Raw genomic sequence first — 13,968 nt, 5'->3', positions numbered from 1 at the left:
GAGGTGAGCCAAGCTAAAGCTTGGAGAAGACCGTGTACGTGAACAAATATCACATTAACTTTAACGTATAATTCACTGAGGAAGCAGAACTGGTACCCAGAAATTCGTGAAATTGACCAACTGATGAAGTTGGTCTTTGGTTCTCTGTTTCCCAGATCGCTACCTGGTAGTGCTCAGGGCTCTGCGTTTGTTCTTCAGGTGCTCGAAAGTTCCTAGGTCTCAACTTAGGATTCCAACAAGCCCTCCACCAAAGTTTTCATTAACCCTGGTATTTATTCTCACTTATTGGAGAATACAAACAATTTAATAATTATTCTCCCTTTGGGTCATTAGTAATTGACTAAAGTATCCTATGTCACCTACCTAGAAAGCATTAACTTTGAAACGTGCATGTAAGGTGCTGTAATAGAGATGGGGAGAGGAATCTTTCAGTGGTGAGGGTGGGAGGGGATTTACCACATGGACACCTATTTCAACTTTTGAGCACTGAGACTAAAAATGAGCTTCTTGTTGGTGAAGACACTTCCCAGTTCATGACAAACCACAACTATACACATCCATATGGGCACTCATGTAAATACACACAGAGATATATGCCCATTCACAACCCACAGGAAACAGGACCACAACCTCATTTCATAGCAATCAATGCTGCCTGATTTGCGCCAGGAAGATCAGGTCTAAAATTATACACTGCAACTTCTCAGCCCAACTTGCTTTCCCCACAATCCCTAAGTGATTATTTGAGAGAACATTATAATTCACATTACATGAAGTCATTTATTTCCTAGACAAATCTCAGACTTTAAGCATTTTTAAGCTGGTAATTTTTAATAAAGTAATTGTGGAATTAGGAATACATTTTTCACTAGCCAGTAATTATTTTACTTTGAATGTATAAAAATGCTTTTAAAAGAGGGGAAATAAAAAAGGGTTATTAAGAGTTTTATTGGAGAAAATGAAAGTTTCAAGTTTTATTGGCTAAGAGTAAAAAGACTAATTAGAATTGGTGATACTGGTTTGCGTGATAATTTTCAATAGGGGCACATAATGAATTTGAGGGAGAAATCTAAGATGGCTAGATTCTCACTAATATCCTTGCACAGAATAGAGTTATAACTGGACTAAGACAAAGCTGGTGTTTGCCCCTCCCACTTCCCCTCCTCCTCCCACGTCACACTCACACCTCAGTTTGTCATCAAGAGTTTGCATCTTCTCAAATCCACTACCACCTCTGTCAAAGCCGCCACTCATCTCTCATCTGAGCTAATCTACTGTCTGGCCTCCTACTTCCTCTCTTGTATCCTGCAGCCATTCTTCACAGGATAACAATGATTACCTTTCCAAATCACAAATCTGACCATGGCAGAGGAAGGTCTCCTAATTCAAACCCTCTAATGAATCCGCTTCTTCTTCAGATACAAATACAGGTACTTGATACAATCTTCAAATTCTGCCTGGTCTCTCTGTTGCCACACCCTATAGCCTCATCTTGCAGGGCACACTCTATGCTCCAGCAACATTTGTCTTTCTTTAGTTTCTGAAAAATACTATACGTTTGCCCTTCTGGGGTATTTGCATAGGTGTTGCCTCTAGTCCCTTTAGTTGGTTACTTTCTATTAGTTATTTTAATCTTAATTCAATCATTACATCTTCAAAGAAGCCTCTTTTCAAACCCAGTGCTTAGGTCTTATATCCTTCATTACACAATCTCTTTGCACCAGGTGCTCTTTTTGATAACACATAAGACAACTATTGTTCACTTATTTCCTTTTTTAAGGATTATTGTCTTTCTCCAGGACTTGACTGTACATTGCATCTGGGCAGGTACAAAGTCTGTTTATGCTCACCATTTTGATAAAATAATAAAGAAGAACACAAAGTATGCATTAAAAAGTCATGGCATAACTAAATGAAATAATTAAAAAATTAATGAATGAATATTACATTGGCTCTCTCAGTGGCTTCTAATTAAGATGAGGATGTTGATATCCTGCTACTAATTAATGGCTCTGAAGCCCTCAAGGTATATATTTTAGGCATACTATAATCATCCGTGGTATCAGCATTAAGGGTTAAGAATATACCCTCCTCTTCTACTTTGCAAATGAACAGTCCTATATTATGAAGATGGTGTGCATCATTGCTTGGGACACATTTTTAATGACTAAAGTAAGTGCTCATATTTCTGTCTTTCATTCACTCCCTGTATGTTTTCTGAGAGTCATTTATGCACCAGACACTGTGCTAGGTTCTGGAAATAAAATGTGTTAAAGACTCAGTTCTTGGCTGTGTGAACATTTATCATTCTTTCTTTCACTACCCAACACATATACCTCATTGCTATATTCGGCAAATTCCTTTAATGCTTGAGTGTTGGTTTGAGGCAGACATTGCCTCCCTCTCCAGAAGCTGAGAATGCAAGACACTCATGCTCCTAGCTTCCTCCGCAAGTAGGTCACAAACATGTGACCTGAGCTCTGCCAAGCAGAAGAGCCTACATGGGACCTTGATGTTTAAGTCAGAGAGATAAAAAAGCAGTGACTTTGCATAATCCATTCTGGTGAGGACTATAAAGATCAGAAGCCATTCACTCAAGTCCCCTTAGAGATAAAACAGTTTATCCTACTTTTCCTATGTGTTATATAAGGCTTGTCAACAGTATTCCTACTTTCTGCTCTGCAACTGAGATGGGGCGGCATTTAGCAAGAGGTGAAAAGTGCTTCTAATTTGCTTTAAAAATGTGAATAGCCACATGGATAAATTTCTATTAAATTTAGTCCTTCCTAATTAGTCAATGATGTACTTTTTGTTTAAGTGCTTAAAAGGATATCTGGCCCAAATTAAGGACTTTATAAAAGTGTTGGCTAGTTTCTCTCTATATTTTATTATATATTTAATTATTATTATACATATTTAATATATATCTATATTTTATTATATAGTTTCTCATCCTTTTTAAGTTTCCCAAGTTCATTATCACTTTTATTATTTCAATTTTAATTTTCTTCTCAAAATTCTTTGTGAGAAGGTAAAGAGGTATTAGACTTTGGTGTTTAATGAAAAAACTGAGACCCAGGGGGGATTAAGTAACTTTGCCTCCTCAGATTGTTGGGGACCTCTGAAGCAGAAATTAGAAATCTTTATGGTCCTCTGACTCCTGAGACCCTAAGCAAAGGACTCAGTTAACGCATGCCTACATTCCCGACCCACAGATACTGAGACAATAAATAAATGTCTATTGTTTTAAGCTGATAAGTTGGTGCTAATTTGTTAGACAGCAAAATAAAAGTAGTACATCCTCAGAGGCACCAATCTAAGTCCCAAAAATAATAAGGATGTAGGGCCAGCCTGGTGGCGCAGCAGTTAAGTTCGCACGTTCCACTTCCCTGGGTTAGCTGGTTTGGATCCTAGGTGCGGACATGGCACTGCTTGGCAAGCCATGCTGTGGTAGGCACCCCACATATAAAGTAGAGGAAGACGGGCATGGATGTTAGCTCAGCGCCAGTCGTCCCCAGTAAAAAGAGGAGGATTGGCAGCAGAAGTTAGCTCAGGGTTAATCTTCCTCAAAAAACAATAATAATAATAATAAGGATGAGAAAGATAATAATAACAATAATAGTAATAACCAGTGCACTAGAGAGTAATAAATCAAACATAGAAAGTGTGCTTACACCAGAGTTGTGCTCAGCTAAGCTGTACTCTGCTCATACATCGACAGCACATTAGCGCGTCCTCCTCTCCTGCAGTCACATTTGTGATGGAAGTGGGGTGGATGGCCTCCATGGATAAGCTGCTGGTCTTCTGACAATCGTCATTTGTGTTTTACATGCAAAGCTTTAAACAAATTATTCCTAGAATATTTCAGAATCTTTCAAAGGTATAACCTAGTTTTAAATAATACCTTTTTGTGAACACCAGGAAGAAAGTTGGACACAGATTTAGGGAGGAAAAATCCTGGTGGACTTGAGTGCAGTTTCTGATGATTTTCCTTGGACATTGCTGTCATTATCATTCCCAATAACAATTATCACAGTGCTTCATGTGGATGAAGCACCGTACAGTTTAAAAGCCCCTTGCCTGATCATTGACCTGCGTTTGGTTTTCACAACAGCGTTATGCTTTAGCCATCTCTCCTCCTGCACTATCAGCACTGATGCCTCAAAATGTGATGATTTGATATACGTATACATTATGAAATGATAACCACAATCAAGCTAGTTAACACCGTGAGACTACATCAAAATATGCTGTATAACCTTAATCAAGTCACTTCACCCCCTGGGCTTATTCCTCTGAAAATAAGGAAGCTGGATAACAGACCTCTGAGTTTCCTCTATCTTTAAAATTCTGAGTTCTTAAGATTAGAGGAAACACTAGTTGTATTGTCTTATACTCAGGGTGATAATCTCCTAAAATGTTACTGAATATATTTACACAAAAGCCATATGAATCAACCAACAGATCCTAATTGAGCCTACCATGCTGGAAGCTCTGCATTGGATGCTATAACGAGATGAAAAATCATATAGCACAGGGCCTCTCCTCAGAGAACTAATAGTCTAGTTAAGGAGATAAGATAGCACTTGAGGAAAAGGAGAGAGAAACCAGTCAGTAGGTAATTAATGTTGCTCAGTAGTGAAGGAAAGTTTGTTGTATTTCATAGAATGGGAGATGAGGCCAATGGGAAGCAAAGAATTGTACATGGAAGTGCCAGGGGTTGCATTGAGTTTAGGGGATAAACTGGATTTGAAACATGGTGGTGAAGAGAGAGACATTACATGGCTCACAGTCATCTGGGGAAGAAATAAGGACAGAAATGGTCCATGTGAGGCAAAGAAGGGGAACAGGTTTGGGCAGACTAGGTGGTGGTGCTGGGAACAGTGGAGAATAATCCTGGTCAGATACAAAGGTAATTGCTACCAAGTAGAATGCTGATTTTGCAATATTTTGTGGTTGCAAACTGAGATGACACCAAATTGAGACAGCATCATTTCCCTTTTGAATGTTGTCTGATTGTCTGCTCTAACAGCCAGTTTAGACAGGGCATTACTGTGGTCAGGGTGCATCAGTGTGGAGTTACTGGAGTTTCTCCTGTGGTGAGATGCACGTGACTCTTGTGAAGCAGCCAAGCTTCCCTGATAACTTGGTCTAGTCTCTATCTCAAATTGCCCAGAGGAGCATCAGACATCTCCTGCTCCCGCATGGTGCTCTGCATGCGCCAGGGCTTCATTAGTGTCATCTCTGAAGACCTTGACTAAGAAAGGGCAGTGGTAGTATCTTCAGTCCCTCAAGCTCATTTGTTCTCAGGCTGGAAAGGCAAGTTGGAAGGGGATATGTGGTAGCATGCTTAAAGGTCAAGTCTCTTCAGTAATTGAAGGACTACCTTGGAACTTGGCTTGAAATTGGGGATTTCTTGGTTTTTACCCTAAGCTTCGAACGTCCATAGATTCTGCCATCCAGTTTTCTCTGTAGAGACACGTTATTGAAGCACTTGACTGGGATAGGTGCTGTAAATCCCCCTAAAAGAGAAAAGGATTGGGGATCTCTGAGAGTAGAACACATCTGCAAAGCCCACTTTAACACTCTCCACCCCATATAGCTAACAATACTCAAAACCGCCCAGGAGTTGGTGACAGCTGAGAGGATGTGGAGTAGTGAGGAAGAGAAAGAAGGAAAGCATGAACCCAGCAATTTTTATATTTAAAGTCTCTAAATATGCAGTGGATACTGACACCTGCCCAGTCAATTCTTGGGGAATCTGATGAATATTAACATGAAAGTAATGGCTTTAATTTATGCCCCCACAAATTTATATTGCTCAAGAGAGAGTTATAATCACTTGAGTATATGACAGCTTAGATATGTCACTTTTTGTTCTCTGAGAATCAGATCTCAACATAGGGTGAGACATCTAAGAGATTTATCGGAGGAAAAACCTGTGAAAAGTAAAAGGAGAGAGAACAGGGGTAGGTGACAATAACCTACAAACCAAAATGCAGGTCTGAAACCTGGGAAAGGAGATAAGGAAGGAAGGTGGATTGGAAGGAAGCTTCAAACTGAAGCATTGTTCTGAAAACATCTTAAGAATCTTCCATGCGCACTTGAGAAGAATGTGTATTCTGCTGTTTTTGCATGGTATTCTATATATGTCTATTAAGTCCAACTGGTTTAGCTTTTCATTTAATTCCATTGTTTCCTTGTTGATTTTCTGTCTGGATGCTCTATCCACTGATGTGAGAGGAGTGTTGAGGTCCCCTACATAAGTCGTTTTTGTCACATCTTATTCCATATTGTGTTGTGAGTTTCTGGTTAAAGTGACAAGATTACATTTTTATTTTTTTTCGGAGGAAGATTAGCCCTTAGCTAACTACTGCCAATCCTCCTCTTTTTGCTGAGGAAGACTAGCCCTGAGCTAACATCCATGCCCATCTTCCTCTACTTTATATGTGGGACACCTACCACAGCATGGCTTTTGCCAAGCGGTGCCATGTCCACACCTGGGATCTGAACCAGTGAACCTGAGGCCACCGAGAAGCAGAATGTGTAAACTTAACCACTGCACCACTAGGCTGGCCCCTAAGATTATCTTTGTTTTTGGTGTTTTCCTTCCTTTTATCTTTAATGCTATACTTGAGTATTTGCAATCCTATTCTGATTCTGTCTACCTATTTATCTCCTTACTCCATGCTTTGTGACTCCTTTCTCCCTTTTTTGGGGGGTAGGTATGAGGGCCTTCTTGAGGATTTCTTGAAGGGGGTGTCTCATGGCTATGAACTCCCTTAGCTTTTGTTTGTCTGGAAAAGCTTTTATTTCTCCCTCATATCTGAAGGATATTTTTGCTGGATAGAGTATTCTTGGCTGAAAATTTTTGTCTTTTAAAAATTTGAATATGTCATTCCATTCTCTCCTAGCTTGTAAGGTTTCTGTGGAGAAATCTGCTGAAAGCCTGATAGCGGTTCCTATGTAGGTTGTTTTCTTCTGCCTTACTGCCCTTAGTATTCATTCTGTGTCATTCATTTTTGCCAGTTTTACTACTATATGCCTTGCAGTAGTTCTTTTCACATTGACAAATCTAGGCGATCTGGAAGCTTCTTCCATACAGATTTCCATCTCTTTTCCTAGATTTGGGAAGTTCTCTGCTATTACTTCTTTGAACATGCTTTCTGCTCCATTCTCCTTCTCTTCTTCTTCTTGAATACCTATAATTCTTATGTTGCATTTCCTAATTGAGTCAGATATTTATTGAAGACTTTCTTCATTTCTTTTTAGCCTTAGTTCTCTCTCTTCCTCTGTCTGGAGCATTTCAATATGTCTGTCTTTGATTATGCTGATATGCTCCCTTATGATGTCCACTACAGCATTCAGGGAATACATATTTTGTTTTATCTCTTCCATTGTGTCTTTCATTTCTAATATTTCTGATTGATTCTTCTTTATAGTTCCAATCTCTTTTGTGAAGCAGCTCCTGAATTCATTGAAGTATTTCTCTATATTCTCTTTTACCTCATTGAGTTTTTTGATGATAGCTATTTTGAATTCATTGTCATCCATCATACATATTTCTGTATCCTCAGGACTGAATTCTCAGTACTTGTCATTTTCTCTCTGGTCTGGAAATTTGATATAATTTTGATATTGCTAGAGGAGGTGGCTTGGATCTTATGCATCCTGATACTATTTTGTTGCAGTTACCACTGATCGCCACTGTGTGGGGGTCAAGAGCCACGTATTCTGAACCCTCTGCCTTCAGTTGAAATCCTAGGCAGTGGAGCAGGCATGGGAATGATGGGGGGAGGGGAACTTTCTCCTGCATGAACTCTGGGCTTTCTCTGCTCTCACTATCTACTCTCCTTGGGTGTTGGCTTGATGAGGTTACCCCCCATGAAAGTTCTCACCATGGTAGAGGTCTTCCCTCTAGGTTGCATGGACCTTCAGGGGTCCTTGATGCTTGTGTGAATGAACATCCCCTCCCCCATTCTTTCCCTCTCAGAGCCTGCTGTTGTCATGGATAGCAGTCTTTCAGGGAGGGAGGGAAGTTCTCTCTTACCCCATTCCAGCTTCTCTGAGGGGGGCTCCTACCTCTCCACCCTCTGTTGTATGGCTGCATGTTTCTCTGATGTTTTTATGTTGTGTTAGGATGTCCCCTGTTGGAGTATGGATGCCCCTTTTCATTGTACGTTGGCAGGGAGAGAATCCCAGGCAAGTTCACGCTGCCATGATGCTGATGTCACTCCCTGAAAAAATCTTAACCAGCTTCGGTTTCTGTGCTGACAAAGAAGGGGTGGCGTCACCAAGATGGCAACATAGATCATTCCTAACTTCACTCCCTCTCATAGGAAGACCAACTACTAACTATTCATGGATAAGACACTACTGTGTAAATACTATGATAACAAAGAACATCATGAACATAATTAAAGATACCTAACAGTGTACCTGGCAGTAGTGTGAGATTGGACTGAAATTTTGATGGTCATCAAGAAAAGAGATAACCCCTCCATACCTCACCACACCTCTCCTTTGTTGTAGACCTACATTCCAGTCTGGGAAGGAGTGTAGGGTAAAGAATCAGGATATTTTCTTATTTGGAAATGCATTGAGAAATTGATATCCAAAGGACCACTGGGATGTCTAAAGGTTAGCTATTGCTGGGAAAACATCAGACATTAGGGTTTCTTGGGTGCTGTTTCCTACTCCATCTTCTCATGGACCTACTTCCACTATGATAAATCATAAATCATTCCCATCAGTCCATGGATCTGATCTTAATTCCTCACATTTGCTTCCCACATTTCTGTGCCTCAGTAAGATTGATATAGCATTGATGTACAAAGTACAGTGAGGATTAATTAAAATACTTACATAAAGTGCTTCAGGGTATTTTATGGGAGACAAAAGAGCCAAACACAATATTATTATCACAAATACATTGGAAAAACCCACCAAATACTCCCTTTATACATCTTTCTGAGGTAGCAGATGCTTCTAACTCTAAAGTGGTCACAAAAAAGGCATTAATATAAGTTATCTAGCTTTGAAATGTTTAACTCTTCGTCCTTGGAAAAAGATGTAGCTTCTTGAGTGACAATTTGATGCTGAAATGTATATAAAACTTCCCTCTACATGTCAAACTCATGCAATTAGATTTGAGTATATATTTGTTCAACCTTTAAAAATCAAAGTTGAAAAAAATCAAGATAAAGACAAAATCTGTTTTCTACCAAATATAATTTATTATGTCCTTCATTATCTTGAAGTATGGAAGACTCTTTCTATTCATGTCCAAAAAGTCGTTCTAACTGCAAAAGCTGTGTCATGTTGAGATGAATGAGAAATAAAAATCAATAAAGAAATAGGATAATGTTGCTGTTAAAAAAAATTTAAACATTCTGTAATTTCTAAGACTGAGATTTAAAGATGTGTTTGAAAATTAATTAATAGGAGAGTGACTGTGGACAGATGGCTTAATCATGAAAAGCCTCAGCTTCCTCATCTATAAAATGAGAATCAAAAGATATATTGAATTTGTTGTAAGTTCCAAATGAAAACACGCTTACCATGTGCTCAGGAGCAAGTGTTCAATAATTGACAGCTGTTACAGGAAAGCGTTAAAGTGTGGTGCTTACAATGATTGGCTCTGACTCAGATCGTCTGGGTACAAATTCACACTAGGACAATTAGTTGTGTGACCTTGGGAAAGTTATTTACTATTGCTGAACTGCCACTTCCACTTCTGAAAAATGGGGTAATGATATAATCTATCATTAATAATATACTCTATTGTTTAAGGAAATTAAACAAGATAGTATGTGCAAAGAGCCTAGAGGAGTGTCAGGCATATATTAATCATTTAGTAAATGCCAGTTAAAATTATCATTATTACTATAATTGCTGTCATAGGAATAAAAATGCATTTCACTTACCAGTAAATATCAGCTCAGTGTATAGACTTGGCAAAAATGAGATCTCTGCGTTCAAAGTGTCATAAAATAAAAGAGACTATTGCTGGTGAGGAAATGTCTCTCTTCTAAATAAAAGTCACAACACTGTCTTAAACTATTTCCAGCACTGTTGTTGACACTCGGACCTCCAGATCGCCTAAGCAGAGTCTCCTTAATGTGCAATCCCCTTGTTCTCTCTGGAACACTACTTTGAGGCTGAAGCAATCACACAAAACTTTCAGAGTGGGAGGACTATCCGGCTATGGCAGCTCATGCAATTATTGGATTTGCCATTTTTAAATATAAAAGTTCCTAAATTATTAACTTTCCCCAAAGTGATATTTGATGGTGAAAGGAATATCTGCATGAAGCATTAAGTGATTTTTATGGAAAAAAGCCAAGTAATTTGACAAAGCGTAATAATTACACTGTCAAAAATATAAGTTTCCATTTTCTCCGAGAAATCTATATTGCATAGTTTCAGTTTCACAGGCTGTCATCAAGATGGTAAGATTTATTTCTCCTTTAATGGTACCATGGCAGCCGCTTTATGGAAAATGTTTTTTCGATACTTGCTTTTCAGAAGGGTGCCAAATCCAAGGTATTGCTTATATATTCACCCATGTGCACAGTTAAGAGGCTGGCTTTCACCCCAATGGAACTAGAGAAAAACAGCCATTCAAATCCTCTTGTGCTGGTCAGATGTGGTAACATAACAATGATGATCTATTATTAGTGAGAAGAACAAAGGTACACTTTTACAAAAAGAGCTTTCCCCTGAATTGAAGTTCAAAGCAACTGCTCAGTAAAGAACGTTAGTTTTATGTTTAGTTCAAGGGTTGTGAGCAGTCTCCCCTTTTAACCTCAGAAATTTCACACATAAATCACATAGAGAGAGACAACAATCTAGAATCAGGGGCTGAAGTTAATATTGACGTACCTCCTTGCATCAGCACCTCATGTCATTTTATGTCAATCTACTTTGTCTGCATTTATCTCAACTTCTCAAGTTCATTTCTGTTTATGTCGTGCATTGAAAGGAATTCAGCAGACATGAAGAGGATGTGTTGACGTCTTGTTTTATGCTAGGCCCTGACAGCAGTAAGCAGTCAGCACGTGATATGTTCCATTCCTCAGAATCTTTATAACTGCATTGGAGAATTACAACTTGTGTTCATGAAAAAGTTTTTACATTTTTTTAATTGAAGAAAATAAAACTTGTGTTTATGCCCTAGAAATTAGAGCAAAGTGTAAGGATGGGTTTCCCAGAGAAGAAAGGAGCTTGCCAACATAGAAAATGCTAGAGAGAAATCCTACATTGGTTGGGAGATGCGTAGAAGACTTTTGATACTCTTTCTCACAGTGATATTCCTTGACTCTATCACGCTTGCAGTGGGGGCCAATGGAATGGAAATGATGGAATGAAGAGGCTATTTCTGGTCCCTTCACTTGACCACAGGCAAGTCCTTCACTCAATCCCTATTCCCACCCCAGCATCTTTATGTGCATATTCAATGAAGTTATTTCAGTGAAAGTGCCTTGTACATTGTCTCAAGCTGTGTCAATGTAAGATTTTAAAAATCCAAAAAAGGAATACATTTGATATCCACAGCACAGAATCTGTCCTGGGTACAAAGTGAGAAAAAGTCAAATTTCAACATTCTTTGTCCATCTCTTCCATAACCACTGCCACTGCTATATATGACTTCACTCATTTTCTCTCCCTCTCTCTCCCAATCATATTTCCTGGTCATTCAAGATCTGAACCCAGCTTAATCCTTTTCTCTAAACAGTCCTCCACTTCACCCAACATTTAGGATAAAATAAACATTTCTCACTTCTCCAAACCTGTCATAGCCTTTTCTGAACCTTTCAGCAAATTCCTCTGTGACGTTATGCGTCCTTTCTCTTCCTCCTGAGAGTCACATATATACCTCTGCCATTGCCCTCGTCACAGTGCATCATAAGCATCTTCTTGAGCTCCTTTTTCCAGGTTAGAATAATATCGATGTGTAACTGTTGTCCTAGCATAGCAGTTCGCACAGGGTAGATGCTCAATAAATGATAAATAAATGAGTGGATAACTAAATAAATGAAAGCCCTAAAATTGTCAGCTGTAGTGGTTTATGAAATAAAAAATTATGTCCTAGTAATAGCTCATCATAAAAAAGTATTTTTTCCCAAAACCAGGATTTCTATTTTTTTTTTTTTTTATGAGGAAGATTGGCCCTGAGCTAACATTCGTGCCAATCTTCCTCTATTCTGTATGTGGGACACTGCCAAAGCATGGTCTGATGAGAGGTGTGTAGGTCCATGCCCAGGCTGTGAAACCGCAAACCCCAGGCCTCTGAAGTGGAGTGAATGAACCCAATCACTATGCTACAGGGCCGGCCCCCACAAACTCACAGTTTTTAAGAAAGGTCAAGGTCTTTCAGAAACTCCAACTTACTTTCCACTCGGGAGGAAAGCACGCTGCACATTAATTTGGGGTTGGTTTTCTTACTCAAACATCCTGGTTTTTGTTTGTTTGATTGTGTTTTTCTTGTTGTTATTGTTTATTTTTTCTATAAAGCAGAATTCAGAGTAAGAGCATCCCTTCTGTGATAGACAGGATTATAAAATGGCCCTTGAGATTCCCCGTCCCTTGTGTACATTTCCTGTATAATCCCGTCCCCTTGAGTTTAGGATGGACCTGAGAATACGGTGGGATAATTCTTCCCTTGATTTGGGTGCATTATGTGGTGAAGGTGACAGGCTAGTCATTTCCACGATTATGTCACATGATATAAGACTCCACTGAAACAGGCTATGGAAATAATCCCCTGTTGGTTTTGAAGAAGTAAGTTTCTGCTGTGAGAGCGCCACTTGGCTGGGACCTGAGGGTGACATCTAAGAGCTGACAGTAACCCCCAGACAACAGCTAGCAAGGAAGCAGGGATTTCAGTCCTGACACCACAAGGAACTAACTTCTGCCAATAACCGTTGAGCTTGCCCATCAGATGAGCTCACAGGCCCAGCCAACACCTTCATCTCAGCATGGAGAGAGCCTGAGCAGAATGGCCAGACTCCTGCCCCACAGAAACTGAGATAATAAATGGACATTGTTTTAAGCTGCTAAGTTTGTGATAATTTGTTACATAGCAATAGAAAACTAACACAGCTTTCGAGGAAGTTGGTTTAGACACTTGGTCTTATAAAATGACGTAAGTAGAATGACCACAGTTGTACCATTGTTCAGAACGTTTCTCAAGTAAGCCAATTATCCTACCTTCTTATCCTGCCTATCTTAGACTCTCAAAAGTGATTTGATCTGAACTATAAATTTTATGATCACTCTAGTTATAAAGTATTTTTATGTTTAAGGTGATAGAAAGAATCAATGTATAGTATGTTTAAGACATCCAAACAGAGCAAATCCTTGTCTACAAATAATATCCCAAATCTATTACATTATTATTTACACGATGCATGTTATGAATTCTATGAATCAAAAAATATTTTGTGAATATGTTCTGTGTAATAGCCTCTGGATTATGCGGAAATAATACAGTCATGTGCCACATAACAACGTTTTGGTCAATGATGGACCACATATGTGACAGAGATCCCATAAGACTAATGGAGCTGAAAAGTTCCTATCACCTAGCGACGTTGTAGCCATCACAGCGTCATACCGCAATACATTATTCACATGTTTGTGGTGATGCTGATGTAAACAAACCTACTGCAGTGCCAGTTGAATAAAAGTATAGCACATACAATTAGGTACGGTACATTATACTTGATAGTGACAATAAACAATTATATTACTGGTTTATGTATTTACTATACTATACTTTTTATCATTATTTTAGTGTGTACTCTTTCTACTTACAAATAAAAAGTTTAGGGGCTGGCCCAGTGGTGCAGCAGTTAGGTTCGCATGCTCTGCTGTGGCTGCCTAGGGTTCGTCGGTTAGGATCCCAGATGTGGACCTATGCACCACTTATCAAGCCATGCTGTGGTAGGTGTCCCACAAATAAAG

This window comes from Equus caballus, chromosome 1, assembly GCF_041296265.1.
Source record: "Equus caballus isolate H_3958 breed thoroughbred chromosome 1, TB-T2T, whole genome shotgun sequence".
Lineage (NCBI taxonomy): Eukaryota > Metazoa > Chordata > Mammalia > Perissodactyla > Equidae > Equus > Equus caballus.
Note: the sequence above shows the minus strand (reverse complement) of the source record.